The sequence below is a fragment of the Cebus imitator genome, unplaced genomic scaffold, assembly GCF_001604975.1.
Source record: "Cebus imitator isolate Cc_AM_T3 unplaced genomic scaffold, Cebus_imitator-1.0 Scaffold149, whole genome shotgun sequence".
NCBI lineage: Eukaryota > Metazoa > Chordata > Mammalia > Primates > Cebidae > Cebus > Cebus imitator.
The window spans coordinates 595,131-602,013 of record NW_016107464.1 but is presented as its reverse complement, the minus strand read 5'-3'; the positions used below and the strand labels follow the sequence as shown (position 1 = coordinate 602,013).

The 6,883-nt window shown below is 42.3% G+C and overlaps 1 protein-coding gene and 1 pseudogene across 3 annotated transcripts in view; one reads left to right on the top strand and one right to left on the bottom strand.

Annotated features, from left to right (window-relative positions):
* UBAP1 (ubiquitin associated protein 1) overlaps window positions 1-6,883 on the bottom strand; it is a 78,088-nt gene that overhangs the window by 51,205 nt on the left and 20,000 nt on the right. The window lies entirely within an intron of this gene.
* On the top strand, window positions 2,267-4,335 carry LOC108314190 (annotated as a pseudogene). The gene has a single exon (XR_001829376.2). The product of XR_001829376.2 is annotated as a 60S ribosomal protein L6-like (transcript).

Genomic DNA, 6,883 nt, shown 5'->3' with positions numbered 1-6,883 from the left:
AAAAAAAAAAAAAAAAAAAGAACTGCAGCTAATTCCAAAATGGGTCAAGAAAATCCAGATGAAGATTTTTCTTAGCTCTGGTCTCCTCTTAATCCTCCAAGCATATAGTACAGTGTCAAATCTTTAGCAGGGGTGGCTTTTCTCCCTTCAAACTTTCCTTAATAGATAATTGTGTAACTAACAATTCTACCTAATATGTAATTTGAGAATACAAATAGACAAAACAATACCCTTAAAATGAAAAAGCTAAAACTATAATATCTTGTAGTTACCAATAAATAGTCTGAAATTATAAGTCCTGTGAGACTACCTTAATGGAAGAACAAGAAAGGAATGACTTGTTAAAAATCAGAATGGGAGTCATGACATAAAAGCATTAGCCAGGGCTGGGTGTGGTTGCTCACGCCTGTAATCCCAGCACTTTGGGAGACCGGAGGATCACTTGAGCCCAAGAGTTCAAGACTAGCCTGAGCAACATAGTGGCAACCTGTCTCTATAAAAAATACAAAAACTGGCCAGGTGTGGTGGTACAGGCCTGTAGTCGCAGCTACTCAGGAGGCTGAGACAGGGGATACCTAAGCCTGGGGAAATAGAAGCTGCAGTGAGTAGTGACAGCACCACTGCACTCCAGCCTGCACTCTCACTCTGGGTGACAGAGTTAGACCTTGTCTCAAAAAAAATAAAAGCAGGGCCCGGAGCAGTGGCTCATGCCTGCAATCCCAGGACTTTGGGAAGCTGAGGCGGGTGGATCATGAGGTCAGGAGTTCGAGTAGAGCCTGACCAACATTTGAAACCCTGTCTCTACTAAAAATACAAAAATTAGCTGGGCGTGGTAGCACATGCCTGTAATCCCAGCTACTAGGGAGGTTGAGGCAGGAGAATTGCTTGACAAAAATTAGCTGGGCGTGGTGGCACATGCCTGTAATCCCAGCTACTCAGGAGGCTGAGGCTGGAGAATTGCTTGAACCCAAGAGACTGAGGTTGCAGTGAGCCGAGATCACGCCATTGCACTCCAGTCTGGGCAACAGAGCAAGACTCTGTCTCAAATAAATAAATAAACTAAAAGCATTAGTCAATCAGAAATTTCAAGTCAGCATCTCAACCAATTCATTACAATTTATTTAAAATATTTTATTCAGAGAATTCAGTAAAAGTACAATGTCCTCAAGAGGAAATCTGACCACAAACCTATCAATTTAATCTTGCAACTGAAAAAATACTGGTTGGCAAAAAAAAAAGTCAGGAAGTTATTGAACCAAAAATATCATTTCCTTCCCAACTCTAATAATCATATCACAATTTACACCAGAATGCAGGAGAGACAAGAGCACCCTGGTTGGTTGAAAGATTTGTAGAATCAGTCAAAACCTCTGAATGGAGATGAAAAGAATTTTTAGGGCTTCTTTCATAAAATGAGACTACTGGATGATCTCACATTCTTTCCTGAATTTAGGGAATGGAGATAGATTATTTTCTAACTATGAATTTCATTGGTTTTTCTAATCTTATACATATAAAAAAGATAGCACAAGACTTTATCTTAATTTTCAGGGCACATAAAAAAAAATAAAAATTGGGTGTGGACTGTGTATACCTGACTCAGCAAGACAAGTATACTTGACTCAGCAAGTATATACAATCCACGCCAATTTTTTTTAAGAAGAAAATCCTTACTATTTGACACTATTTTCCTCAACAAATAACTAATACAATACTAATTGATTAGTTTGTTGTTGTTGTTGTTGTTTTGAGACAGAGTCTTGCTCCGTCACCAGGCACCAGGCTGGAGTGCAGTGGCACAATCTCGGCTCACTGCAACCTCCGCCTTCCAGGTTCAAGCAATTCTCCTGCCTCAGCCTCCCGAGTAGCTGGGACTACAGGCGTGCACCACCTCGCCCAGCTGATTTTTTTTTTGTAATTTTTGGTAGAGATGGGGTTTCACCATGTTGGCCAGGATGGTCTCAATCTCTTGACCTCGTGATCTGCCCGCCTCGGCCTGTTGTTTTGAGACAGAGTCTCGCTCTGTCTTCTGCACTCTGGAGTGCAGCAGTGAGATTCTTGTGTCTCACTCTCCTGAGTAGCTGGTATTACAGGCATGTGCCATCACACCCAGCTAATTTCTGTATTTTTAGTAGAGACAGGGTTTCATCATGTTGCCCAGGCTGGTCTCAAACTCCTGACCTCAAGTGATCTGCCTGTCGTGGCTTCCCAAAGTGCTGGGATTGCAGGCATGAACCACCACGCCCAGTCTCTAACTGATTAATTTTAAAACAAAAAGAAGTTACCATACTAGAAGGTATTAATTAGACCTGAAATAAGTAATCACAAACATAATTTTTTTGTTCTTCCAGGAGTATTTCAAACTCAGTGGATTGTATCATTGTTTCCATCCTGTGAAATCTGAATGATTTTTCCCACAGAAATAATTAAGTAATAGAGCCTTGTTCACAAAGCTGGAAAACTCAAATCCTTAGGAGAACACTGTAGAGGACTAAAGGACAAACAATATAAGGATGGAACAATTTCACATGGTGTCAAAGATTTATGGGGAGAGAAAAAGGATTCTTAAGTATTTCACATGCTTATGAAATGTGTATGCTAAAATAAATATCAGGACAGACGTCTTTATTTAAACTTCTATCAAATATTGAAGAAACAGGTTATTACTATTTTATTTAACCTACTCCGACACATAAAATGGGAACAAATATATACTTGCAGCTTATCAATTTATTCAGAATTTGTTTATTGTCTGTTTTCCCCACTAGCCTTTAAGCACTATGAGGACAAATACCACTTCTGTCTCATTCACCATTACACCAAGCATAGTGCCTGGCCGCAGTAGTGCTCAGTTAAGTCCTGCTGAATCAATGTTGCTCAATTTTAAGTTCTCATATGAGATCAGCATAATACTGATACCAAAAACGGACAAAGGAGAAAAAAGAACCAGAAACATAATCATACTTAATTTTTGTTAATCGTTGTTTTTAGAGAAAGGGTCTTGCTCTGTTGTCCATGCTGGAGCGAAGTGGCATGAACATAGCTCACTACAGCCTCAAACTCCTGAGCTCCAAAGATCCTCCTACCTCAGCCTCTCAAGTATCTGGGACTACAGGAATGAGCCACCAAACTCAGCTGATTATTTATGTTTTATATATACATACCCAAATCCTAATTAAAATAGTAGCAAACTAAATTAAACAGAAAAATCCTGACCATAGGAAGCTTTTAGGAAAAGTGATTCAGTTTCCTTCAACACAAAAAAGCAAGATGGAAGGAGAACCTACAGGCTGAAAAAGATCTTAAAGACTACATCTCAATCAATTACAACTTACAGACCTTATTTGAGTCCCAATCCAATAAAACAATAGGGAACATGAACACTACATGAATCTTTGATAATTTGTTAAAGAATAAGTTCAGCTTTCCCATCTTGCAAGATGGCGGGTGAAAAAGTTGAGAAGCCAGATACTAAAGAGAAGAAACCTGAAGCCAAGAAGGCTGATGCTGGTAGCAAAGTGAAAAAGGGTAACCTCAAGGCTAAAAAGCCCAAGAAGGGGAAGTCCCATTGCAGCCGCAATCCTATTCTTGTCAGAGGAATTGGCGGGTATTCCCGATCTGCCATGTATTCTAGAAAGGCCATGTACAAGAGGAAGTACTCAGCGGCTAAATCCAACGTTGAAAAGAAAAAGAAGGTTCTTGCAACTTAGAAAACCAGCTGGTGGTGACAAAAACAGCAGTGCCCGAATGGTTAAACTTCAGAAAATGCCTAGGTATTATCCTACTGAAGATGTGCCTCGAAAGCTGTTGAGCCACGGCAAAACACCCTTTAGTCAGCACGTGAGAAAACTGCGAGCCAGCATTACTCCTGGGACCATTCTGATCAACCTCACTGGACGCCACAGGGGCAAGAGGGTGGTTTTCCTGAAGCAGCTAGCTAGTGGCTTGTTACTTGTGACTGGACCTCTGGTCCTCAATTGAGTTCCTTTGCGAAGAACGCAACAGAAATTTGTCACTGCCACCTCAACCAAAATTGATATCAGCAATGTAAAAATCCCAAAACATCTTACTGATGCTTACTTCAAGAAGCAGCAGCTGTGGAAGCCCACACACCAGGAAGGTGAGATCTTCAACACAGAAAAAGACAAATACAAGATTACAGAGCAGCGCAAGATTGATCCAAAAGCTGTGGACTCACAAATTTTACCAAAAATCAAAGCTATTCCTCAGCTCCAGGGCTACCTGCGGTTTGTGTTTGCCCTGACAAATGGAATTTATCCTCACAAATTGGTGTTTTAAATGTCCTAATAATCTAATTAAATAACTGATTACCTTAAAAAAAAAAAAAGAGTAAGTTCATTTCCCACAGTTAGGATAATGCTATTATAGTAATTTATGTGATCTTTCAGAAATATACAAAAATAACTTGACAGATTAAATGATATGACTGGGGTTTGCTCTAAAATAACTGAGCAGAGGGTATGTATATAAAATAAAATTGACAGTTACTGGGGCTGTATGGTGTTATGACATATATGTGTATGTGTATATATACACACACACACATACATACATTAGGTTTTCGTCTACAGCTCCTGGCTCATGACTCCCATAGCCCTTTTTAGAGTCTTTTGTTATAATGTTAGTTATGTCAGGTCTCAAGGGCAGGCCTCAGGAAACAGAATCTCTCAGACCTTCTCCCACTCTCCCTTCAACTGTCCTAATGTGGAACTCTAATATCTCTCCCAATACCCCTTTTTCATTGTGGATCTTAAGAACCTCCCCAGGCCAAGCAAGATGGCTTATTCCTATTCAGGATTTTGGGAGGCAGAAGTGGAAGGATCACTTGAGGTCAGGAGTTTGAGACCAGTCTGACCAACACAGTAAAACCCCATCTTTACTAAAAATACAAAAATTAGCCAGGCGTGGTGCCACATACCCGTAATCTCAGCTACTCGGAGGTGGGGGCTGCAATAAGCCAAAATGGTGCCACTGCACTCCAGCCTGGGCAACAGAATCAAAGAGTGTCTCAAAAATAAATAAATAAATAGCTGGGCACGGTGGCTCATGCCTGTAATCCCAGCACTTTGCGAGGCTGAGGTGGGCGGATCACCTGAGGTCTGGAGTTCGAGACCAGCCTGACCAATATGGTGAATCTCCATCTTTAAAAAAATAATAATAATAAATAATAAATAAATAAGAGGCGGCCAGGCGCTGTGGCTCACGCCTGTGATCCCAACACTTTGGGAGGCCAAGGCAGGCAGATCGCCTGAGGTCAGGAGTTCAAGACCAGCCTGACCAACATGGAGAGAAACTCTGTCTCTACTAAAAATACAAAAAATTAGCGGGGCATGGTAGCACATGCCTGTTATCCCAGCTGCTCGGGAGGCTGAGGCAGGAGGCTCTCTGGAACCCAGGAGACAGGGGTTGTAGTGAGCCAAGATCACACCATTGCACTCCAGCCTAAGCAACAAGAGCGAAACTTAGTCTCAAAAACAAAGAAAAAAAACAGGGAGAGACCCTCCCCAGAGAGAGTCCCACTCTGTACTTTGGGAGAAGGAATGCTGACGCTGACATCATGAAGCTTCCACAAAAACTCAAGAGGACTAGATTTGGAGACCTTCCAGCTAGCTCACCACCTGGATGGAGGTTCATGGATGCTAATGCCCCAGAGAGGACATGGAAAGTCAGTGCACCTTCCCCCATACTTGTCAGACAAATCTCTTCACCTGTATCCTTTCTAAAGAAATAGCCTTTAGAATAAACCAGTAAACATACAAGTGTTCCCCTGAATTCTGTGAAACACTCTAGCAATCGAGGATCAAGGGAACCCCAACATGAGTGAAGTCGGTGGTCAAAAGCATTTGAGGCCCGGACTTGTGACTGATGAGGGTTAGGGAGCAATCTCAGAGACTCTGCATTCAATCAGCAGGATCGGACACTATCTCCAGGCAGATAGTGTCGGCATTGAACTGTAGGACGCTCAACTGGTACCAGCTCTTCAGTGTGTGGGGAAAACTGCCCACACATTTGGCCACAGAATTCTTTTTCTGTGTTGATAACTGTGGTGGTGTGTGAGTAGAAAAAAAAAAAATTTTTAAGTTTTTACAAAGCAGGATGAATCTACATTTTTGTTGCTGTTGTTGCTGTTGTTGGGACAGAACCTCAGTCTCCTACCCAGGCAGTAAAGCAGTGGCACGAACTCAGCTCACTGCAACCTCCACCTCCCGGTTCAAGTGATTCTCCTGCCTCAGCCCCCCAAATAGCTGGGATTACAGACGCGCACCACCACACCCACTAATTTTTATATTTTTAGTACAGATGAGGGTTCACCATGTTGGCCAGGCTGGTCTTGAACTCCTGACTTCAGGTGATCCAGCCACCTCAGCATCCCAAAGTTCTAGGATTACAGGCATGAGCCACCACCCCCAGCCAAATCTACTTTTATGCGTTTGGAACTTTCTAAAATAAAGATCTAAAACAAGGCTGGATGCCATGGCTGGCACCTGTAATCCTAGCACTCTGGGAAGCCAAGGCAGGCACAAGTTTGAGACCAGCCTGGGCAACATGATGAAACTGTGTCTCTACAAAAAATACAAAAATTAGCCAGGCGTAGTGGCATACCTGTAGTCCCAGCTACTTGGGGGGTCTGAGACAGGAGGATCACTTGAACTTCCTTTACTTGAGGAAGTAAAGGCTGCAATGAGCCAAGATCACGCCACTGTACTCCAGCATGGGTGACAACAAAGTGAAGCCTTGTCTTTAAAAAAAAAAAAAAAAACTGCCCAGCGCGGTGGCTCACGCCTGTAATCCTAGCACTTTGGGAGGCCGAGGTGGGTGGATCACGAGGTCAAGAGATCGAGACCATCCTGGTCAACATGGT